The sequence below is a fragment of the Rutidosis leptorrhynchoides genome, chromosome 6 (genome assembly GCF_046630445.1).
Source record: "Rutidosis leptorrhynchoides isolate AG116_Rl617_1_P2 chromosome 6, CSIRO_AGI_Rlap_v1, whole genome shotgun sequence".
NCBI lineage: Eukaryota > Viridiplantae > Streptophyta > Magnoliopsida > Asterales > Asteraceae > Rutidosis > Rutidosis leptorrhynchoides.
In genome coordinates this window covers 174,473,923-174,501,195 of record NC_092338.1, presented here as the reverse complement: position 1 = coordinate 174,501,195, position 27,273 = coordinate 174,473,923, and the positions used below count along the sequence as shown (strand labels likewise).

The 27,273-nt window shown below is 31.6% G+C and overlaps 2 long non-coding RNA genes across 3 annotated transcripts; both read left to right on the top strand.

Moving 5' to 3' along the window:
- Nucleotides 1–18,178: 18,178 nt before the first annotated feature.
- Nucleotides 18,179–19,047, top strand: LOC139855980 (uncharacterized). The gene is made up of 3 exons (XR_011761630.1): nucleotides 18,179–18,380; nucleotides 18,681–18,802; nucleotides 18,924–19,047. It is a non-coding gene; the product is annotated as an uncharacterized lncRNA (long non-coding RNA).
- Nucleotides 19,048–19,167: 120 nt separating this feature from the next.
- Nucleotides 19,168–21,122, top strand: LOC139855979 (uncharacterized). 2 transcript variants are annotated; one of them, XR_011761629.1, is made up of 4 exons: nucleotides 19,168–19,734; nucleotides 20,354–20,612; nucleotides 20,704–20,789; nucleotides 20,985–21,122. It is a non-coding gene; the product is annotated as an uncharacterized lncRNA (long non-coding RNA). The 2 variants fall into 2 exon arrangements; XR_011761628.1 differs by having other exon boundaries at nucleotides 20,704–21,122.
- The last annotated feature ends 6,151 nt before the right edge of the window (nucleotides 21,123–27,273 follow it).

The window sequence follows — 27,273 nt, the reverse complement described above, 5'->3', positions numbered from 1 at the left end:
TAAAAATTCGCATGAATCTCAACTCACAAATCAAAGAGGCTCAACGAGAAGCTCTTACTAAAGAAAACATAGGAAATGAAATAATGAAGAAGTATGAGAAGCAACTCGTTATGTGAGAAGACAGAATTCGATATTTTGCAAACCGTATTTGGGTACCGAAGTTGGGTGGATTAAGGAAGTTCATATTGAATGAGGCACATAAGACAAGATACTCGATACATCCTGGAGTTGGAAAGATGTATCAAGATCTTAAGACGCATTATTGGTGGCCTAATTTGAAGACAGACGTTGCAACATATGTTGGGGAATGTTTAACTTGTTCCAAAGTCAAAGCAGAACACCAGAAGCCGTCAGGGTTACTTCAACAACCAGAAATCCCAGAATGGAAATGGGACGGTATTACCATGGATTTCATCACAAAGTTACCTAAGACTGCCTGGGGTTATGACACCATTTGGGTAATAGTTGATCGTCTCACCAAATCTGCACATTTCTTGCCTATAAAGGAAACAGATTGAATGGAGAAGATAGTACAAATCAAGGAGAGATTGAAAACATCCCGTAGTCGCCAAAAGAGCTACGCCGATGTCCGAAGGAAACCATTAGAGTTTCAGATCGGTGACATGGTTATGTTAAAGGTGTCACCTTGGAAAGGTGTAATACGTTTCGGTAAAAGGGGTAAACTGAACCCAAGGTATGTAGGCCCGTTTAAGATGATCGAACGCATTGGACCGGTAGCTTATCGACTCGAGTTACCGCAACAACTCGCCGGAGTACATAATACATTTCACGTATCAAACCTTAAGAAATGTCTTGCAAAGGAAGATCTCACCATTCCTCTTGAAGAAATCCAAGTCGACGAGAAACTACAATTCATAGAAGAACCAGTCGAAATCATGGACCGTGAAGTTAAACAACTCAAGCAGAGCAACATACGGATCGTTAAGGTTCGTTGGAATGCTCGAAGGGGTCCCGAGTTTACTTGGGAACAAGAGGATCAGATGAAACAAAAGTACCCACATTTGTTTCCCGAGAACGCAAAATAGGTACAATTTTAAAATTTCGAGACGAAATTTATTTAACGGGTAGGTACTGTAACGACCCGGATTTTTTCGATCATTTTATACCTATGAGATTAATATTTACATAAATTAAACCTTACCAACATGCTAAGTAATCTAAATTGTTGAGATTTATGTTTTTAAAAAGAGTTTTACACAACGTTTGACCGTCCAATTTGACCGATGATATCACGAACTATATAACAAACGATAATTATATGTTTGTGTATATATATGTATTTATATATATTTAACATGATCTAAGAATGGTTTAACATCTCATTGTGTACTAATAACAATAAGTTATAAGTATACTTTGAGACTACTAACTTAAGTTTTCAAAATGATAACTATACGTAACGTTATTTGACATATATACCTTTAACCTATAATACTTATACAAGTATCGTATAAATATGTATTTAATCACTTTTAAATGGCTTATATACATAAAACAATATAAGTATATTTATAAAAGATAGCTATATTTGAATTCTCGTTCTGTTTCCTCAAAATTTCTACACGTATACCTAGAGTATATGTACTCGTATCATACCCAGCTCCTATACGTATTTACTATTAGTATATACATATCAAAATCACTTTATTAGCAGCCATGAGTCAGCCAATTTTGGATCTTAGTGTGCAATATTAATCAATTTGGCATATTACAAGACTTTTGCACAATATTACAAATTTATACATCTTTTCACCACCATTTATACTCCATTCCAATTTCATTTTTACTACACATTTTCTCTAACCAAAAACACACTCTTAAGAACCTTAAGTGTTCTCACAATCTCAGCAAATAACCATGAAGATCTAGCTTCAAAAACAAGCCTTAATCATCATAATAAATTCCTTACAAGAAAACTTCAATAATCCTTCTAAAAATACAAGTTTACTTCCAACCTTTTGATCCAACTCCACCACTCTTTTGGTTCTAGGATTTTTCTCATCTTTTAGAGTAACTTTGTCCAAGTAACTTGAGGTAGTAACCTTATTCATAACCTTATTCGATTCATATTTATATAGCTATCTTATTTTGTGTTGTAAAATTTTAACAACAAGAACATAGTTTGAATGATTTCAAACTTGTTTGCAAACTAAATAGATCCTTCTAACTTAACTTTTAAAACACTTCAAGACCTGTAATATATCATAATGATATGCTAACTTAACAAGATATAACTTGGTTTTACAAAGAACATCTTAAAAACTGAATCTACGTCGTCGGAGTGCAACCGGGGGCTGTTTTGGGTTGGATAATTAAAAACCATCTTAAGTTTTGAATTGGAAGTTCATGTTCTGGAAAAATGATATTTCTTATGAATATGTTAACACATAAAAATTTCATGGTTTAACTCAAAGTGTAAGTATTTTTAGAAAAATGATCATTAAATATTATTTTTATGATGGAAAATGATCACCTTCATAAGTTTCATCAATGTTTGACCTATAACCTGTGATTTTGAATACAACCTAAGGTATTTTCAGTTCATATTCTTAAAATTTGACTCGATCCATGGAAGTGGCAAGTTGAACCAACAAAAACGGAGTTGTAATGAAGAAACTACGACTAAAACAAGATCGGGTATCTGAAGCTAGTTTAGCTACGAAAATATTTGGAGAAAAATTAAATTAATCATATATTTCTAATTAATATGATATTTCATATATATTTACTTATGATTTGATTTTATATATTTCAGGACCACCCGTAAACAACACGAGAAGATTAATCATAAGACCTCATGATTGTACGCAACACGTCATTTGACAACACGGTACTTTATGTACGCAACACGTCACTTGACAACATGGTACCATGGGTCGAGATTAATTCTGATCAATACAAATATGATGGGGTCTTTATTTATTTTATTTAAGCAACTAATTGTGGACCACTAACATCGGACTGCTAACTACGGACTAAGAAAATATTAAAAGTATTAAAAGTGTATATATATATATATATATATATATATATATATATGTAACGATTACTTAAAAAGAAAATATGTTGATATATTATATATATGGTTAGGTTCGTGATATCTATCAGAGACCAAGTCGTGATAAATACCTTCAAGGCAAAAGTGAGTATATAGTTCCACTTTTAAACTCTAAATATTTTGGGATGAGAATACATGCATTTTATGATTTACGTTATGGACACAAGTGATTAAAAATATATATTCTACGTTGATTTGTACCACTGGCATACTTCCCTGTAACTTGGTAACTATTATTTACATGAGGTATTGTAAACGCGAATCCTGTTGATAGATCTATCGGGCCTGACAACCCCAACCGGACTGGACGACCAGTATTCAACGGTTGCACAGTACTTCGTTTCGGTGACTACACTTGGTACGGTGTAGTAAGATTTCATAATAAAGGGAATATGCGACGTTGATTAAATGTTAAGTATGGTTATCAAGTGCTCAACAACTTAGAATATCTTTATTAAAACGTTTATATATGAAATCTTGTGGTCTATATTTATAACGCTGCCGGCATTAAACCTATATCTCACCAACTTTATGTTGACGTTTTAAGCATGTTTATTCTCAGGTGATAACTAAAAGCTTCCGCTGCAACATGTTGAATTTAAGCAAGATCTTGAGTATGCATATTTGTGTCAAAAATAAAACTGCATATCGGAGGATTTGTAATGTAAAATATGTTGGAAGTCGTATTGTTATTATCACATGTAAAGTTTGTAAGTATAAGATTATCGCTAAATGATAATCATTATTATCTTGTTTAAACCTTGTATTTGTAATAAAAGTTATGGTTTGTATTGTAAAAACGAATGCAGTTTTTGAAAAACGTCGCATATAGAGGTCAATACCTCGCGATGAAATCATATGTTATTGTATTCGTCCTTATGGTTAAGGTCGGGTTATGACAGATATGCACCTGAAAAACCCTCGGAACCTGAGTAAACGTTTAACAAGTATCCGTGCTAGCTCCTTTAGCGTTGTTATTACCGAAAATCACTTTACAATACCTTTCCAAAGTAGTCAATTTTGTCACAGCTTCAGCAAATCAAATTCGACTTTTCATTCAAATAAACTCTATTATAACTTTGTTATATAAGTTCGCCTTTCGTCGTCGTTACTGGAGAACCAATTATATCCCACCACATTAGTAGTAAACTTACCAGCAACTTCATTACTCATTGGCTTAAGTCTCTCCGAAGGACTATTATATTTGTTCATTAAAACCCTATCATATACTCATCCGCATCTTGTAACGAGAACTACCATACCAATCACCGGGAATCAATAATCAGTACTTTGAAAAATCACAGTATGTCTACATCAACAGTTATATGTATAACATTCATCTCTTAGAATTATGATCTTCCATTCTGAAATTTTAGAAAGCACCCAGTCTACGAACCAATACTCAGAATTTTGAAAATAGCTGAATGAAGCAGCAGAAAATGTAAACAAATATAAACAACTCCAATCATCAGAAGTTTAATGATAAAGAATAGTATGTTGGCAAAGCTCAGAAAAGTTGGAACTGGAAAACGGATTGAGCAAAACATGAAGGAGATCGAGGACAAATACAAGAACCAAACCCTATATTTAAAGAATCCAGATGAGTCTGTATCCGATGAAATCTTTAGAGAATATCTTGCTCTGTACTCATGTTAAATCTTGTGGAAAAATCTTTCTTCGTCAACCTTCGATCTTAGAAATTCCAAAATATCATCATAAATATCTTCGATATTTCTGAGGATATTTTCATAAATATTCTTGTCCAAAATTATTTATCTCTTCGTGATATCTATATTACATCATAAAGGAAACTGTTTAGTTTCTATATTCTGTAAACTTTCGAGTTTAAAATATGAATGTTTTTGAAGTAGTGTTGGGAACTGAAGCATGAGTTAGTATAATATAATGACACTTGATCAACGTGATTATATTACAGTAAGTCATGCTGAGTTTCTAATAGAACGTGATGATTCACAGATCATAACGTCATCATGTGCCATGTTACATAACTCTTTCATTCTGCTTAACTTCTGGATATATCAAGAAAGTATATTCTTGATAGTTCTATTCTCAGTAATTCTGGTAATTTGACAAATCAAATCGTGCGATTTCGTTCTTTCTTGTTTAGAACATAAAGTTCATTCGAAACTCCATACCTACGAATATTGAACCATTACTCACTTTACTAGAAGTCGAGAAGAGAATAAAAAGGCAAAGAGCTCCAAAATATAAGAAAAAATATAAAGCCCAATAACAACACAGAGGTTACAAATCGTGTATATTAATACGAATAGCAATATAAAGACACGGTAGAATTAAGAATAGTATCACCCCAAGGTAATAGTAGAAGTAAACAGATTTTTCTGGTGAAAGATTTAAAAGAAGGATGACAGAAATGATAATTAGGAAAATATCATGGATTAGAATGGGATTAAGCATTTTTACAATCTTTTGGATGTATGAACTAAGAAAGAAAGTATAGGAATGGTGAGAATAATGGAACGGAAGAGTTTAATTTATAAAGGAAAAATCAGACATAACAATCGAGACAGATGACCGCATTTAATTAGAGAGATTTTAATTTCCTTGCTCGCCGAAGAATCAAAAATCTTTTAGATTTTGAAGATTTTCTTTAAATCCCTTGAATTCCAGAATTCAACCATGACTAGTGAAAAGTTATGATGAAACTTGTCAATTTCATTTCACTATTTAGAGATAGCTTCCTTTGTACGCTTCGAGTAATCAAATCGTTTTATCTATATTATTCAATAGTGATAAAACTCTATTTAACATCTCAGATTCGTCATGAAAACATATATATTGTCAGCCATGACGACCTCTATCAAATTTCGGGGACGAAATTTCTTTAACGGGTAGGTACTGTGACGACCCAGAAATTTCCGACCAAATTTAAACTTAATCTTTATATGTTACCGACACGATAAGCAAAGTCTGTAATGTTGAGTCTCGAAAATTTTGGGAACTATGTTCATATATTCAATTGACCTTTGACTAATCCCGACGATTCACGAACAATTGTTGTTAATAAATAGGTATATATATATTTATAAATATAAAAATAAATGTGTAAATAATAAAATACAATTAATGAGTAGAATTGAATATTTAAATATAATAAAGTTGCTATTAAAATAAATATATATATATATGATTTTTATACATAATCATTATTTTATGTATGTTATAATATATAAAATTTATATAATAATAAATGTTCAATAAAAGTTATTATATAATATATTATATACAAGTTAAAGTATAAATATTATATTAATATTATGATCATTACTTTTATTATTATTACTAATAGTTACATTAATGTTTGTATAATTGGTAATATTATGTCTAATATATATATATATATATATATATATATATATATATATATATATATATATATATATATATATATATATATATATGAATTTTGATATGTATAAGTTGTTATGTTATTAAAAGTAGTAATATTATTATTATCATTAATATTATTATAAGTAGTATTATAAATATTCAATTTTTATTAATATTGAATATTAATGATGTATAATTATTATTAATATCATTGTTATAAGTATCATAATTTTTTTATGCTAGTATATTTACAAAATTATTATTTATATCATCATTATTAATATTAGTGTTTCTATTTTTATTATTAGTATCTCTATTATTATTATTAGTATTTTTATATAATCATTATTAATATTACCAGTATATTTATTTAATTATTATTAATAATAATTAATATATATATATATATATATATATATATATATATATATAAATAAAGAAAAGAGTACCAGTTTTTTTTTTGAACGGCAAGATTGCATCAGTCCGGACCGAAGCCTAGTCATCATTTGCACACACACACACGTTCAGGCAGGAAACTCGAACCACGATCATAGGGATCCGAACCCTTAAACCATCCCGAGGGGCAGGCGGGCCAGACCTTAGTCCCGAATCGGGTCGGTAAAACCTTCCCTTTGGGCTGACCTCAATGGAGCCTATTTCAGTCCATGTTTAATTTGGTCATTCAGAAGCCAGGTTCGAACCCTGGACCTCTTACCCGGTGAGGGTGTTAAACACCACCGCGATACCACTTAGGCAAATGCCTCGGTGGTAGAGTACCAGTTTGTTACATGTAACTATCATTACTGTGTTTAAATTTGTTTCCTGTCTGATTTTGTTATACGTCAATATCCATCCAGCTAATCGATCAATGATACTCTGATTATATATACTAATTTCTGTAAATCATAAGAGAAACCAAAAAGAAACCCAGAAAATAAGCTCGACACTCTGTACATTCATCTTTTTCACCATATTTTGATCTATAACAAATTTTCAAAATGTAATAACGCAGTCTTGTTAGGAATCGTCTATCTAAACTATCTGTAAGTTTTCAATCCTCAATTCTTTCTATTAATTTCTAATTTGAGAGTCAAAGTTTTGGTTTTCAAAGTCAACTAAGTGTTCTTGAATCAAATTCGAGTTTGTTTTGATATCTCCAGTTAATTTGATGATCCATAAAGATTATAGGAATGATTTGCAACGCAATTCATGTTGTAATCATAACCTATAACACTCTTAATCTAAAAATCAATTTTTGAGTTCTTGAGTTCTTCACAGGGATATACACTAACATGAATTCGAAACAAATTTCAAAAACTAAAAATGTAGAGTTGTTAGGAATCATTTACTTAAACTTCCTGCAAAATTCCAAATTCCAATTCTTGATAATGAATTCGAATTTGCGAGTCAAAGTTATTTTGTCAAAAGTCAACTAATTTGTTCATCGAGAAATTAGAGTTTGTTTTGATGTTTTAAATTCAATTGACGATTCCAATAGTTTTTAGGAATGATTTGAAACATATTTCATGTTGTAAAGATTGTCCAAAATGAACTCAAAATTTAAAACATTAATTTTTTTTTTTAGAAGCTACGAGCTTCAGCAGTAGGCTTTTTCTTAGTTTTTTTTTTTAATTTTCTTAATTACAAGAACACTTTTATTTTTTGTTTCATGTTTGTTTAAAAGTCCTAAAACCATTTTGATGATTGACTATTAAGAATGAAGTTGTTTGATTGTTTAGATTTTGGTGAAGAAGATGAAGTGGGTTGAAACATGTAATAGATAAGTATTTGAGTTTGTATTATAAATTAGAAAAACTGAAATGGAGGAATGGTTAAGGGTGTTGATGAGTGAGCGAGAGGTCTTGGGTTCGAACCCTGTTCGGGACATATTTTTTTTAAAAAGCTTTGGAAGGTAGATTTCATTACCAAAATTATTATTATTATTATTATTATTATTAATGTTATTGTTACTAAAATTATAATTTTTATCATTATTATTATTACTAATATATGTATTATTACTATTATTATGATTAAGATTATTATTATTATCAAAATAACACAAACTATTATTATTATTATTATTATTATTATTATTATTATTATTATTATTATTATTATTATTATTATTATTATTATTAGTATTAGTATCATTATGTACTTATTAGTATTATTAGAATCATTATTAACATATGTATTATCATTATTATCATTATCATTTTTATTATTAGTATTATCGTTATTAATAAAGTTATTATTAGTAGGACTATTATTAGTAGAATCATTAATATCAAAACTATCATTCTTAACAAATAGATATTTGGTACATAAAACCTACATAATACATATACTACAATTATATTACTAATCTATATAACTATATATAAGACATATTAACATTTCTTATATAAATACCTACATACAACAAAGTCGATATTTTTAATATAATACTAAATATATATATATATATATATATATATATATATATATATATATATATATATATATATATTAATATAACTAAATGTATAGATTCTAATTATTTTAAATATATATAAAACATATACCTTAAGATATAATATAAGTATATATATATTTTTAAATGGAATTTAATATAAATTATATAAACTACAAACATATAAATAATATATAATTAATAAAGGAAATTATGTGATTTTCATTATATGTTTTAATAGATATACAATTGATATAGGTTTGTGAATCCAAGGCCAACCCTGCATTATTCAATGTCGTCATATGTATTTTTACTACAAAATACAGTATTGTGAGTTTCATTTGCCTTTTTACCCTTTATATTTTTGGACTGAGAATACATGCGAATTTTTTATAAATGTTTTACGAAATAGACACAAGTAATTGAAACTACATTATATGGGTGAATGATCGAAGCCGAATATGCCCCTTTTTGCTTGGTAACCTAAGAATTAGTAAACCGATCTGCTAATTGACGTGAATCCTAAAGATAGATCTATTGGGCCTAACTAACCCCATCCAAAGTACCGGATGCTTTAGTACTTCGATGTTGTTTTTATCATGTCCGAAGGATTTCCCAGAATGATAGGGGATATTCTTATATACATCTTGTTAATGTCGATTACCAGGTGTTCAATCCATATGAATGATATTTTTATCTCTATGCATGGGGCGTATATTTATGAGAACTGAAAATGAAATCTTGTGGTCTATTAAAATTATGAAATGATTATTTATGATAAACTAATGAACTCACCAACCTTTTTGGTTGATACTTGAAAGCATGTTTATTCTCAGGTACGAAAGAAATCTTCCGCTGTGCATTTGCTCATTTTAGAGATATTACTTGGAGTCATTCATGACATATTTCAAAAGACATTGCATTCGAGTCGTTGAGTTCATCAAGATTATTATTAAGTCATTTATAGTTGGATATATTATGAAATGGTATGCATGCCGTCAACTGTCGATGAAATGAAAGTTTGTCTTTTAAAAACGAATGCAATGTTTGTAAAATGTATCATATCACTACAACAAAAGTGCACTTATAGGACCTTTTTTTCTGGGACCTAGTAAAATAAGGTCGTAAAAGCTACTTAGATAGGACCAGATGATATTTATGGTCCCATTATGATATACTCTTTTAGAGTGATGTCCTAAAGAGCTCTTTTGTGGAACACATTATTTTTTTGTGTCCTATTATTAAATATTTTTATACGACACTTAGAAAGTGGATCCTAATAGAGGAGCTTATAAGACCTTTATTCGTTAGTGTCTCATTATGTGTTTATGTAATAGGACACTTGTTATGAACGTCATATGAAATATACGTTTAGAGACCATTTATTTCCGAGAGTCTTATTATATTGTAGCATAATAGGACCTTTTGTACATATGTTCTATAAATGTATGTTATTAGGACGAATGAGTTTTTGGGGTCCTAATTATCATAACAGTTAATATGATATAATAGGACATTAAAATTGTGTATCATATAAAGGGACTTTATAAGACATTTAAATGTGTGTGTCTTATTATTTGGTAGAGTAATATGACACATGATATGACGGTCATATGAAACTTACTCTTTATAAGACACTTATTTGTGTGAGTCGTATAATAGTAGATATAATAGGACACTTTTAGGTTTTGGGGTCACAATTATCAAATGATTTGATATGACACTTTAGTTGTGAATCATAAAATGGTACTATATAAGACATTTAACGGTTTAGTGTCGCATTATGTGTTTTTTTAATAGAATGCTTTATATAAAAGTCATATGAAATAAACTATCATAGGACATTTATTTGTCCTAGTCGTATTATTTATTTAGCTAATAGGACATGTAATACTTATGTCGTATCATTGTCAATTTTTAGGACACTTTTAGTTTTCGGGGTCATAATTATCATATGATTTCATGTGACACTTTAATTGTGAATCATAAAATGGTAATTTATAAGACATTTAACGGTTTAGTGTCGCATTATGTGTTAATTTAATAGGACATTTTATATAAAAGTCATATGAAATAAACTATCTATGACATTTATTTGTCCTAGTCGTATTATATATTTAGCTAATAGGACATGTAATACCTATGTCGTATCATTGTCAACTTTTAGTACACTTTTAGTTTTTAGGGTCTTAATTATCATATGATTTTATATGACACTTTAATTGTGAATCATAAAATGGTACTTTATAAGACATTTAACGGTTTAGTATCGCATTATCTGTTAATTTAATATGACACTTTTATAAAAGTCATGAAATAAACTATCATAGGACATTTATTTGTTCTAGTGGTATTATATATTTAGCTAATAGAACATGTAATACTTATACTGTATGATTGTCAATTTATATGACACTTTAGTTTTTGGGGTCTTAATTATCATATGATTTTATAGGATACTTTAATTGTGAATCATTAAATTATTATGAGATTGTTGATATTTCTTACCACATCACCACCCGATTGAACACACTAGATAAGGGAATCCCTAGGATTCTCATCGATAAGATCTTTGGATAGTTTCAAGGCGTCATCCAGTTCCTCCTCGATAGTACATAAGAATGTATAATAGAAATGTCATTGAAAAGTAAATAACGATTGTAATTTCAGTAACATCAATGTGATTCTAAACGGTTAATCGTAATTTGCAACAATCAAAAAACGTATCAAGATACTAATTCAACAAAACTGACACATATAATGAGATCATTATCAACATCGCAATCACCCCTTGATCACCTGTCAAAAGATATAGATTACTCCTTCCAAAGTCGGGATCGATTAATTCCCGAATAGCAAATTTTGCAACCTTGACCACACCAACATACCTTCATAAATATTGGTTGAATGAGGAATATTAGCTAACAACATCTCATTTATATGATACGCATTTGAGTGACATGTGCTTCTTTGATCTTCATCTGTATTGAACAACAAAATTATATGATGATTAAGTAATAACAACAACGATGATAAAGTATAACACGGGGGTTTTCATGCTACTTTAAAACATCATAATTAAAAAAACTACACATACAGAATAAAAAAATAGTAAATGGGTACAATTGACTACTTAAACTTACATAGAATGTTTGTGTAAACACATTGTACACATACAGTAGGCAAAACACTAAAATGATTTGTTTTTGAGTTTGATTAATACAGTTTCATGTTCAAAAATAAGATAAATTACTTGTATCCCTACGCAAAGAGTAGGAATTCTATTACCCGTAACATTGCCAACCAATCCTTGCCGAAGTCGATCCCTCTTCAAAAACAGAAACATATGTAGCCGAAGCAGCTCGCGTAGAGATCCTGCACGCTAAACGCCTTGCTGAGACGATGCCCCATAAGATACGGTATCTAAGCATGTTCACTCAGATTAGCAGTTACAATAGGGTTGTACGACTCAGGAATAGAAGCAGAAGAGATACAACCACAATACTCTACTGGATTTTCAGTCAGCTGTTTAACAGGCACTTCATTCCAACCCTCAACTGCAATTGCACAATCCATTACATAAAATTACAAACAAAGCACAAATAACATAAAAGCAAAAGAAACATATTACAGTCAATAATATTACCTAATACACCTGCATTAGAATCCGGATTTGAATCTCCAACAGGCAATGAACCAACACCAATAGCAGACCTCAAAACCGGAGCGCCAGATGTCCGGTTATTACACTCCACTACACAGTCACCTAACCTATCGAGTTGCATAGCGCTTCCAGATGGATTGTCGACAACAGCACCCACATTTTCAGTAGAGATTTCCAGACACTCGTATACCTAATAGGGTAGATGCGTATAAACAATTAATTCATTAAATTTTACACGTGCAAAACCACTTAAATAATGGTAAAAACAATAAGCCTAAAAAATTTGTCAAATCCCAAGATTCAATCCTGGGCCTGGCAAGAACCAAGGAACACCAACTAACCACCGAAGCAAACCAAGCATAAGTTAACAAATTAAACCAACGAACTATATTAACAATCTGACACGTGGGTCACACAAAATCAAATTAAGATCAAATGAACAGTAACGATTGGAACTTTTTAGCTAAGTATAGACATAATATAACTGAAAAATATTGATACTCTAACACACAAATGGACAAAAAAATTTTTGGTCAACCCAATTTAATTAAGAGTCATCTACCGAATCCTTAAAAATCGTACCCTTTCAAAGCATCCAACTTCAAAAGATGATTGGAACACAAACTTGCAAAGCATGTCCCATTCACTAATTTATGATTTGAACACAATCCTGGTAGCATATCCCATCCACTAGTTTTTATTAGTGGCTCACCATTACATATAGGTAATATAGAAGAAAGAAACTTATAGGTAATAATCCTGTGAAAAAATCAAACCCCTTTCATATTGAATACTACGTATTACATATATTTACTATAGCAACTACTCCCAATATTTCCCATTACCTCGTTCAAAAACTTTCATCTATTGAAAATAATACAATCAGGTTTTACGGTATGCTGGTAAAAAGACAATCAGGTTTCTTATGCGTGAATGTTGCATAAACTCATGGTATAAAAACAAAACTAAACGGACTGGGTACATAACTATTTGTTTAATCTGTTACATCGCAAATAGATGTGAAAAATAATTTTCTAAAATCAAGCGAAATAGTCAAATCATTTACATTTTATAAAACATACACAAGCAAAACAATAAACACTTGGAGTGCAAGAGAGTAAACTGAACATCAAGGAGGAAATTCAACAACAGACGATGATCAATTAATAATAATGATAATGAATGAAGTATGAAAACGAAATAAAAATGAATAGTAGTAGTGGATAAAAAGGAGGAGATTACAGTTTATTCGGATATGATGCAGAGTTCACCGGGAGAAACACATTTTTGGTGAATTCAAGAGATGCAAAACTAGCTGCGACTCCACCACCAAGTATTACATAACGAGGAAGGATAAAAGAGGCAAGGGTTTTCTAAATGGAATGGAAGATTAAAAGTGAAACGAATTTTGGAGGGAGTGTAAAAATTTGGGAGCTGAGTATAAAGCGGGAAACATGGCGCCATATGTTTGTAGCATATGTTTGTTGAAATTTTCTTTTAGTAAGAGCACTTGCAACTAGGATAGAAGAAAATCCACCTGATTGATAAATTCTAAACCCGATATTTTTAGATTGGATTCAAGACGGGTAAATGGATCTCGGGTCGGGTATAAGGATAGTTTTTAATTTTTTTTACGGGTCCGGCTCCGACTCTGGGAATGATTTTAGACACAAACCCGATTTACCCAGTCTATATACCCGAAAAAACCCGAGTCCATATATACCCGACCGGTATACCCGATTACTCGTCTCAGTTACCCAGCCGGTTTATCCAATTATCCGGCCCATATACCCGATAACAACTCAAATACCAGTGGAATAACTCATTTATTCATTACTTATAAGTAAATGGGGACCCGAATACCCGCGAGGAAACCCGTTTATGCGCTAGTTAATAACTAAATGGAGTCTCGACGGGTTCGGGTTTGAAACGGGTTTTTGTAATCGGTTTCGGGTATGAAATTACCTAAACCAAGCCCAAACTCGACCTGACGTCATCCCTACTTTGCAACGGTATCAAACTCACTCCATTGGATCATATTCATTGTCAATCCTGCGCTCCAAATAAAACGCAAGTTACAAGGCGTGGGTTGAAATATATTTCAAATCATCGGTTGGAAACCAACGGTGAAATTCGCGGGTGTGGGGTTTAACTTATTAATTTTATTTTATTTTTAAAATATTATATTTATCCCTTTTTACAAATTTACCGTTAAAATATTATATTTATCTGTGTTTACTAATTTATGAATTATATTTTGACACATCGTCACGACACTCTCAAGTCATCATCTAAACTAAACTCTCTGCCTTCTCTCCACTTTGCATCGTAACCCTAGCTTTTACCGGCGCTGTCCCGGCCTCCGGCACCTCGCCGGAGGTCCAATGATCCTTGTTTTCGCTTTATTTTAATCTTTTCCTCAAGATCTTTCGGGTTTTGTTATTTTTTGGCGAATAGGGATGTCGACCGTCTTCCTTTTGTCTTCTCCAGCGGCGCGGGTGAAGAATGCCTAGCGCATTCTGTGCCCTAGAGTCTCATTTGGTAAGCTATCATCTACTTTCGTTCTTGGGTCGATGCGTTTGGGTGGATTGTGCTTTGTATCTTTTTCGGTGACCCTTTGACTCTCTCATCCGGCTATCACAGGCGACGATCTCTTCTAGAGATCTGTGTAGTTGGACTTGTGTTGAGTCATTTTTTGTTTTTGGGGTTTGCTGTCTCGTCCCTCTCGGCCGTCAGATCTGGAGCGTCGGAGCACTTGCTCCGGCGTGATTTTTTTGCCGGTTTCTTTATCGGTTTTTTAGGTTTTAGATATATTGGGTGTTTCATTGAAAATGGCGTTAATTTGCTTCTTGGTCTGCTGTTGTGCTTGTCCACCGGATGCTGGTGGTGGTGGTGTCCGGATTCCGGCTGGAATTCCGTCTGTCGTCGCCTCTTGGTGGTTTTAGGGTGGGTTTGGTCATATGCTTGCTTGTTGGTTCAGTTTCACTCCATTTTCCCTGTCGTCGTTTCCGGTTCGGGTTGGATCGACGTCGTTGCCGCCGTAGTCGACTATGTCGATATCGAAAAATGAGGTTTTCTGTTGTGGTCTCTTAAGGGATCTTCGACCGCCCGTACGGTAGTTTGGTCTTTATTAGGGGGCTCCTTCGGTTTGCTGGTCTCAGGGGAGGTGTTCTTGGGTTTCCCGGTGAACGAGCTAGCTGGTTTGTTGTTGATCGGATTTTGCTCTTTGGGTTGGATTGGTGCGGTAGTGGATCGGGTGGTCTTTCCCGAGCATGGCCGGGCTCGAGGGGTTGTATATCGATAGGTTTGGATTTTGGCAGGAATGCAGATGAGCCGGGTTATGGAAGTTCATGGTTTTTATTTTTTGGGGAATGTTTGCTCACAATTTAATGTTGTTGTGTATTGTCAATGTTTGTATGTATTGGGTTCGATCACGAACCTCATATCATCGATCAACTGTATAATTTGTATTCTGCTGCCCGATCTTTAATATATATATATATATATATATATATATATATATATATATATATATATATATATATATTTCGTAAAAAAAAAAAATTAGTCAGCAATAAGCATCAGAACATTACCAAAGGCAAACAGAGACAAAGTGTTAATGCAAATCACACATTTTCCATCAAAATGTTAAGCCGTAAACCCAAAATTCATTATTTTTTTTCTTTTAAATTTATGGTTTTCTTTTTCTTCCTTTAAAAAAAAAGAAAAAGAAACACTTATGTACTAAAATCATCGACATCACGTTATTCTCCTGACGGCAAAAATCACATTTTAGAAATACTGTGTCACATACACTTTTAGAGCTCCCTGGTCAAACGTTTACTTATCCAATTATATTAGCAATACCACCATGCGCCATCACATTCAGAGACTTTAGAGATACGACCAATCTAACTTATATTTTCTCGAATTCGAAAAACCTTTTTATTACTACTTTCTCTATTTCAATTATATTGCTCCAAATAAACAATATAATATACAAATTAGAAATGTCATTATTAGATAATATTATTTTGGTTGATTTTATAAGGTCTCACTAGATGAAAAAGAACCCTGACCAATCCACATGTAGACGGAGATATCGTAAATTTGTCCGCGTGCATCGCCACAAGTCATTTGTCCTACTGCTAACAACCTTTACACATAGTGTACGTTTTACTTAATACATTGATATACATATTTGAATTTCATATACTTTATTTAGTTACGAGTAGTATAGTACTCAATGTGTTCCAAATTTATTGTCTCAAAACAAAAAACATACACTTAAAAAAGTGATTGTTACATGTATTTTTTTAAATTTTCAATGTTACCCGGTATTTTTTTTTCTTCCTTAAATGTATAAAGTACGGACAAAAAATAAATTTGTCACATTAATATTATTTATTTATAGTAGTGGATAATTGATTTGAGTTATTCAAAAGATAATAGCTTTGAGACTGATTGAGTATGAATGTATTACTCCGTGTCCCATATTAATTTTCATAAGATAAAAAGTAGATTTAAAAAAAAAAAAAAGCGAGTAAGGAAGTACTACTTGAAAATATTAGGTAGGGATGAGCACGGGACGGAACCGGTACCGAACCGTACCGGAACAGAAAAGTACCGGTACCGAATTTACCTAATTTCGAATACCGATACCGTACCGTTTTTCCAATACCGGTACCGGTTCGGTACCGGTAATTTTCGGTATTTTACCTGTTAGTACCGAATTTTGACATAAAAATATAAGATAAGATATGTTTTTTACACTAAGAAAAACAGACGGGTGGACTTAAAAGCATACAAGTGCGCTAGAAAATCAAACAATGTGTATAATTTAACATATACATCCAAAATTATCAAGATATCATCGAAGCCATCATGTAGATCACGTATTATAAAAGGCCGCCTTTAAGGCTCATAAGAAACAGATAATCGACTTTCTTTTATGTGGGTTGGTATTTGAACATAATGAATATATGTGAAGCCATTCCACAATTCAATCCTAATTTTGTTACATTGAGCCATGATTTCAAGCAGGCTGTTATGGGAGGGAAAAAATAAAATTGTCAATTAAGTAATTAAAACATGTTTCCGTAATCAACGCGATAAATTTGAATTTTTTTGTTTTCAGTTGGTTGTACAATTTCCTAAAAGACAATGGCTGCATTTTTAACATTTACAGGCTTTATGAGATTCTACAAGTTCAAATTTACAAAATATTAAAGGACACATCCAGTAATCCAGCCTTTTAAAATTTAAAATATGGGTAATGAAATCGGTACTAATACGGGAATTTCCCGGTACCGTACCGGTACCGCATCTTATGTACCGAAACCGAAAAGCCAAAAAAATTGGAACCGAAACCGGTCCCGTTTACCATTCGGTCCGGTAAAACAGTACCGGTACCGGGTCGGTACCGGTACGGGATCGGTAAATTGGAACTTCTGCTCATCCCTAATATTAGGTACACACAAGGATTACTATTTTAAAATACAAAATGATAAATATCGACATATGCTGGAGGAATTTTGTTAAATTTATAAAATTATATTTATAAGCCATAAGCCATTTTGTTAATTGGTTAATCCGGATAAAAGCATCACGCTAGAACAAATTGTGAAATTCAAAACCCTTGAATTCTTCTCCACATTTTAAGAATCCCGCCTTTTATTCCAAAATTTTCATCCGTACTAAAATATCATTTTCAAACAAGAGAAAAAAGTAGACACATAGCGGAGGGTAGGGTTCTGAATAAAGATGGAACCGACACTCGAAAAATAGAACGGCAGATCACAACACCTCTGGTACGTATCTAATTTTTTTGACGTAATTCATCTATGGCGAGGTAGCGAACAGGTTGTCAAGTAGTTGCTACGTTGAATTGTTAGGGTTTGATATGTTTTCTTATTAGCAATGGTTGAATTGTCATCGAGTTATCATCCCCTCTTTTCACAAATTTGGGTTTAAGTCGTATTTGTGTGTTTTTTGTTGTTGTCATTGACGGCGCCGGTAAGGGTTTTAAAATCGTTTGAATATCTATGATAGTTAACAAATACACTTTAGATGGTCCTTTTTGTCTTCTACTGATTGATTGATGATTGTAGATGAAAACGCAGGTAGCAGCAGATTATGCAGTAGAAAATTTGGTCAGCGTTACAGTTACATGACCTGTTACAAACTTTATTCTCAAAGGAAGATAAGGGTGATCCATCAACAACAATATTAAGTAATAAGAAGACTCTTGATTCTCAAAGAAAAAAATTTCAACAATTACACTTTTTGTTTACTAATATTGAATTGAAATTTTCTACTATTAGTAAAGTGATACTCTTTTTTTATATGCTTAGGTAAAAAGAACAAGCCGAAAAAGCCTGTGGTTCCCATTAAGGTTAAACCTGTAGAAGGTGATTTATCAACAATAATATTAAATTCCATTTCCAAGAGAGTTCCTAATTCTCAAGAAGAAGGTTTTAATAATTCAAACTTCTTTTGAATTTGTAGCTATGAGATATTTTGGGGCACGAAATCATCATTTGGTGTACATTGGTTCAACATATCCTATTTTTGTTTAGTTTCATTTCAGAAACCTTTTCTTATACTTTTAAATTTATAGAATCATGAAACTCTTGGTGATAAGTAAGTTGAACTGGAGTCTGTATCATGATATGAACCGTGTCCTAAATTGTAGATTGTATAATATTTAATCTTAGTTTTGCATAAATGCTTTCTACAGTTGCAAAATGGTAATCTGGATTCCAAGTTTATCTTCAAGTAATACAGTTTATACGGCTGAATGTAACATGAATGTAGATTCAGTAACCAATAGTATTTGGCTTTTTACACTGCTTGTTTCATACATGTTTGATAAGGTTTGATTATTGTGTCAATTATGTAATCCATGAGGCTTACAAATTAGTATGGAGAATGATTTTAGTTTGGTGCATTATGTCTTCGTATGGTACATAATTACCTATAAGTATGAATTACTTATTTGATATGTGATATATAATACTTATTTAATTCCCGCGTTGTTCACTAAGCTTTATGCTTATTTATTACTTGTTTAAATGTTTTAGGTGAAAAGGACGAGAACTTGAAGTGTGAGCATCGGGAAGGGAAATATGTCATAAAAGGCTAGAAATGGATGATATACTTGTAGTAAGTATATATATGTTTCTTTAGAGCATTGTGTGGTAGTTACTTTGTTATAAACTGCACTTTTGTTTTGTATATGGTATTTTGGTTTTGAAATCATATAATGATCAGGAAATATTTATGCTATTGAATTTGGAAGGAATCGATAGCCCTGTCTATTTGGGTTATATTGACCCATTGGGCCAATTTAATGTCAAATTAGGTATTTGTTAATTTAGACATGAATCATCTGTTATATTAAGTAAATTGGGAGGTTTTGATATTTTAAAAATGAGTTTAGGGTGTATTTTGGTTAAAGGGTAATTTTTGACCCATTTGGTATAATTGTCAAAAATGACTCTCGGGCTTACTTTGCGGGCTCGTAAAATGAAAATGATTAAGTTTTGGTGATAAGTTTTGGTGAAAACTAGTAAGTGAATTAGGAAGTAGGCCCAATGATCTTCAAAATAATTTAAGATATGTATGATTTTGTCGAGTCTAAACACGTTTAAATGGATGCCAAAAACTGTGTCTGGAGGCTGTAGTTGCTGTTAAAAAACAGCAGGTAGTAGCAACAGCAGTTCAGCAGCAGCAGTCTGGGAGTCTTTTTGTAATTGTATAACTTTACATCTCCAAATGGCAGGTAGTAGCAACAGCAGAATGCTCCCCTAAAGTTTTCGCATTGGCGTATGTTAATGTGTTGTTAAAGAGGCTAGCTGCAATGAAAATCTACTTCAGTTGAACTCACTTAAACATTTTTTGTATAACCCTGCTGAGTTTATTTACATACCTAATCTTGAATATGTATCCCCTTGAGAATTATTATTCCATCTTCATCACCTTTTACGGGATACACAAAAGTTGGTTGTAACATAAGGCAAACATGCATATATCAATCTCAGGTATGTCTTTCTGTTCTTTTATTAATCTTGATAATGCAGCTTATGTGAAATTGCTGAGTTTACTAAAAGTTATATTGTGTTCATAATGCAGAAATTGAATGGGGAGCATTCTTTAAGAGGGTTCCACTGACCAAGTATGATAGAGAGATGGTTTAACGTATGAATGTGTTAATCGAGGTTACGTTTTCATCTTTTTCGTGTTGCCTATCAAGTAACATTTTAATTTTATTATCTTTATGATAGGTTTAACAACTATAGTTGATAGGTTTAACAACTTTTTCATAATAGATAATTACGCCAAATGAATATTTAGATCAATTAAGATTAATATTTATAACGTGCACCTCTAAGCTTTGTATGATTTATTTGTAGGTGGTATGTGGGTATTGATAAAGATAGATGCTGACTCAAGACTTTATGCGTTCCTTGACCTTGATTTTACATTCTTGTCAAATGTTATTAGAAGTCGTTGGATTATTTATCAATTTTTATGTTTAGTTTTGTTTATGTATTGAGATTACTTTATTGAAATTATGTTTTATTTTGTATTTGTTTTGTAATATATTTTAAATTGTAATGAACAATTAAAATATGCTAATGATGCAAATAAAATTGGATTAAAAAAAACTGTCAAACCCCAAAATCCGGATCCGAATATATTCAATCTGGATCCGATTATCCAAATCGAACCCGAAAGCCTCAACCGAACTCCAATATCCGAACTGGATCCGAATATTCGAACCGAAACTGAATATCCGAACCGGATCCGAGTATTTGAACGGGATCTGGAACTACTATGGCTTGATAGGACTCATTTTGTGGTTTTAAAGACTTTTTTAGTGGTACTAACTTTTAATATCATTATATTATGACCTTTTTATGTGGTACTAAAGTAACATTTGTGTACATTGGGACCTTTTTTTCTTGGTACTAAACAAGAATATCTATACATTAAGACATTTTTTATTGGTACTAATGTAGTATTTTTTGTATAATAGGACTCTTATTTGGGTACTAACATAATAATGGAACTATTTTTGTTAGTCCTTAAGAAATATAAAATTTAAATAGGACCCCTTTGTTGGTACTAACGTATTTTTTTTTTACTATTGGGACCCTTTTGTATGTCTCAATCTAAACAATAGTCACTCGATATGTATTTGTAAGGACTTTTCTGTGTGGTCGTTAATTATATTATAGGACCCGATAATTGGTTTCATAATCTTATTACCTTTTAGGACACTTTTTTGCGTCTATACTTTATACGACCGCCTTAGTTGGTACACACCTCCTGTTGGTCCTATCAGGCCAAAAGGTCCTATAAAGTGACATTATAGGACCAATTTGGGTGTCCTATATGTACACTTTTGTTGTAGTGTATAGAGGTCAAGTACCTCGCGATGTAACCAAATGTAATGTATTCGTCCAGATGGATTTGGACGGGTCGTTAGATAAAAGACTTAAGCAAAATAAAATACCAATTGTTAAGGTTCGATGGAATGCTCGTAGAGGACCCGAGTTCACCTGGGAACATGAAGATCAGATGAAGAAGAAATACCCGCACCTATTTTCAGAAGATGCGTCAACACCTCCAACAGCTTAAAATTTCGGGACGAAATTTATTTAACGGGTAGGTACTGTAGTGACCCGAACTTTTCCATATTTATATATATTAAATGAAATTGATATTTACATGATTAAATGTTTCCAACATGTTAAGCAATCAAACTTGTTAAGACTTGATTAATTAAAATGAGTTTCATGTAGACAATTGACCACCCGAGTTGACCGGCGATTCACGAACGTTAAAACTTGTAAAAACTATATGATGATATATATATGGATATATATATATATATATATATATATATATATATATATATATATATATATATATATATATATATATATATATATATATATATATAGTTAACATGATATTATGATAAGTAAGTATCTCACTAGGTATATTAACAATGAATTATATACATAAAAATGAGATTACTAAGTTAAGAAACTCGAAACGATATATATAACGATTATCGTTATAACAACGCCTTACTAAATACATATGTATCATATTAAGGCATTGTTACACTATATTTAACATGAAAAAATGATAATTATATATATCATTATGTATGTTAACAATGAACTACATATGTAAAGCAAGACTACTAACTTAAGAATTTCGAAACGAGGCATATATGTAACGATTATCGTTGTAACGACATTTTAATGTATATATATCATATTAAGATATATTCATACATCATAATATCATGATAATGTAATAATTTAACATCTCATTAGATATAATAAACAATGAGTTAACTACATTAAATGAGATCGTTAACTTAAAGGTTTCAAAACAATACTTACATGTAACGACTAACGATGACTTAACGACTCGGTTAAAATGTATATACATGTAGTATTTTAAGATGTATTCATACACTTTTGAAATACTTCAAGACACATATCAAAGTACTTCTACTTATCAAAAATGATTACAATTGCATTCTCATTCATTTTCATCAACAATTCTACTCGTATACACCCGTATTCGTACTCGTACAATACACAGCTTCTAAATGTATTTACTATTGGTATATACACTCCAATGATCAGCTCTTAGCAGCCCTTGTGAGTCACCAAGACATGTGGGAACCATCATTTGACAACTAGCATGACTTATGAGCATGAAAACAAAAACTAGTAACCTTATATTGACTAAGCATTAGGCATTTTTTTCAAACAACACACACATCACATTTCTTTGATTTTCTAATTCAAATTCTCTCCATCTTAACTCTCTCTAAGCTTAAGAACGTCTATACTTCAGTAATATTGATCATCTAGGTCAATCTAGCTTCAATTACAATCAAGAAACATCATCATTCAAGAACACATCAAGAACACTTCACAAATACTTTCAAGCTTACTACCTTACTTCTAATCTTGCAAATCCATTTCAAGTGATCATCCAATCTCAAGAAATCTTTGTTATTTACAGTAGGTTATCTTTCTAAATCAAGGTAATACTCATATTCAAACTTTGATTCAATTTCTATAACTATAACAATCTTAATTCGAGTGATAATCTTACTTGAACTTGTTTTCATGTCATGATTCTACTTCAAGAACTTTCAAGCCATCCAAGATCCTTTGAAGCTAGATCAATTTTTGTCACTTCCAGTAGGTTTACCTACTAAACTTGAGGTAGTAATTATGTTCATAACATCATTCGATTCATATATATAAAACTATCTTATTCGAAGATTTGAACTTGTAATCACTAGAACATAGTTTAGTTAATTCTAAACTTGTTCGCAAACAAAGTTAATCCTTCTAAATTAACTTTTAAAATCAACTAAACACATGTTCTATATCTATATGATATGCTAACTTTATGATTTAAAACCTGGAAACACGAAAAACACCGTAAAACCGGACATACGCCGTCGTAGTGAAACCGGGGGCTGTTTTGGGTTAGAAAAATAAAAACTATCTTAATCTTTGAATTGGAAGTTTGTTTTCTGGAAAAATAATATTTCATATAAACATGATACTATATCCAAAATCATGGTTAAACACAAAGTTGAAGTATGTTTTTCAAAATGGTCATCAAGATGTCGTTCTTTCGACGAAAATGACTACCTCTTTAAAAAGTGACTTGTAACCTGTATTTTTGACTATAAACTTATAATTTTTCTATTTAGTTTCATAAATTTCAGTTCATTATGAAACCATAGCAACTTGAATCACTCAAAACGGATTTAAAACGAAGAAGTTATGGGTAAAACAAGATTGGATAATTTTGCTTGTTGTAGCTACGTGAAATTTGTAACAAATCTATACAAATCATAACTTAACTAACTTATATTGTATTATACATGTATTCTAACATATATTATGTAATCTTGGGATACCATAGACACGTATACAATGTTTTGACATATCATATCGACCCATCTATATATATTATTTGGGAACAACCATAGACACTCTATATGCAGTAATGCTCGAGTTAGCTATACAGGGTTGAGGTTGATTCCAAAATAATATATATACTTTGAGTTGTGATCTAGCCTGAGACTTGTATACACTGGGTCATGGATTGATTCGAGATAATATATATTGATTTATTTCTGTACATCTAAATGTGGACAACTAGTTGTAGATTACTAACGTTGGACTGCTAATTTAACAAACTTAAATCGTTAAAACGTAATAAAAAAATGTTGTGAATATATTTCGATCATACTTTGATATATATGTATACATTTTTTATAGGTTCGTGAATCAACCCGTGGCCAAGTCTTACTTCCCGACGAAGTAAAAATCTGTGAAAGTGAGTTATAGTCCCACTTTTAAAATCTAATATCTTTTGGGATGAGAATACATGAAGTTTTATAAATGTTTTACAAAATAGACATAAGTATGTGAAACTACATTCTATGGTTGAATTTATTAAACCGAATATGCCCCTTTTAAGTCTGGTAATCTAAGAATTAGGGAACAAACACCCTAATTGACACGAATCCTAAAGATAGATCTATGGGCACTAACAAGCCTCAGTCAGAGAATTTAAACAGCTTTAGTACTTCGATTTTATCATGTCCGAAGGGAGTCCCAGAATGATGGAGATATTCTATATGCATCTTGTTAATGTCGGTTACCAGGTGTTCACCATATGAATGATTTTTATCTCTATGTATGGGATGATGTTTATGAAAAATGGAAATATGAAATCTTGTGGTCTATTATTATGATTTGATAAATATATAGGTTAAACCTATAACTCACCAACATTTTTTGTTGACGTTTAAAGCATGTTTATTCTCAGGTGATTATTAAGGCTTCCGCTGTTGCATGCTAATTTATGGACATGAGTTGGAGTCAGCATGCTTGTATGATATTGTTTAAAAACTGCATTCGAAGATTTAAATTGATGTGTAATATTATTGTAAACCATTATGTAATAATCGTGTGAAAATGCTATATTTTATATTATAATTATTTGATAATCGTCGTAATATTTTTAAACCTTTATCGATAAAATAAAGGTTATGGTTTGTTTTAAAATCGAATGCAGTCTTTGAAAAACGTCTCATATAGAGGTCAAAACCTCGCAACGAAATCAATTAATATGTAACGTTTATAATCGATATGAACGGGACATTTCATGGATGTAGTGATCTTTTAGAAAGATAACACCTGCTAAAGCTTTACATAGATTCTGATATGTCAAAATCAGAATATGTAATTGAATTTGTATGAAAATGGTTGTTCTTTAGTGAACGGATACATATATCTTGTGAATGTAAGTAGTATAGTTAATGACTGTTGAATCAGAATTGAAGAATGTACAATGTAATATATTAATGTGAGATATAAATATTTCTTGGGTATTACCTACCCGTTAAAATATTTTCACCATTAACAGTTTGTACAAAAGAATTTTATTACAATCATATATATATTTTCTTCAGATGTAATTATGGATTTAATGAGTTAATATCATATTAAACTCATTTGATTTACGGTTGAAACGAGAATAAATAATCTCTAAAACTTTGGGGATTACATAATCGTCACAAATATTTCTCCAATAAAGTTATGAATCAATACTTCATCGTTTATTGTTACTGGTATTCCTTAGTGTTTATGGTGCGTATGAAGTTGATGCTCGTGGTACAAATTGTGATGTTGAGGCTTGTGATGCGGATGTTGTTGTTGGTGGTGGTAATGGTACTGTTGGTGTTGATGCTGGTGATACTGCTGGTGCTCGTAGGTTTTGCACCATATTCTCCAGAGCCACTATTCGAGCGCGAAGCTCATTGACTTCTTCTATTACACCGGGATGATTGGCAGTTCGGACAAGAGGATGAATAAGATCTAGAATTCTAGATAATATATAATCGTTGCGAGCTGTTCTGGAAATGAGGGTGAAAATGGTGTTCCGAACTGGTTCGTCGATAAGTACTTCAGGTTCTTCGCCAATAGGGCAATTTGGTTGGTGGAAGGGATCTCCTTCTTCTCGCCTCCATTGACTAAGTCGGCTACGAACCCATCCCCAATCCATCCATAATTGATGATGACTGATTGGTTCATTCGTTCCGGTTACGCTGTGTGTGGAGCTCGAGGAACTCGAGGAATCAAGTGAGAAATCCATATTATGTGATCGGAATAAGGGTTTCGATATGAGATGAGTTGAACACTGAATGATATATTTGTCTCCTCGAATACGTATATATAGCAAAAAATTTCCGTAATTTACGGAGGAAATTTAGGAAAAGTGTCAGACAAAGTCTACTGGGATTAATATGATAAGATATTACTTGTCTATACTCCATTTATGCAATAATTGCAGTATGACGTGTCGATAAAAAAAAATGATAAGTATGTAATCAGATAATCTTTTGATTAAAGACTTTCAATTCGTAATGGCCTATTCATGTCTAGGGGCTTGAGCTATAGGATCTTTTAAATTGGTAATCCAAACCCTTCCATTCTAGAGTTTCGTAGACGCCACCCATCAAGAAAGTTCAATGATCAAAAATAACGAGAAAACAAAATTTTTAAAAGTAATGAATATGAATAGTGATGACATTATAATGTCTTTGAGTTATCAAAAATCTTTATGACATATTCTGAT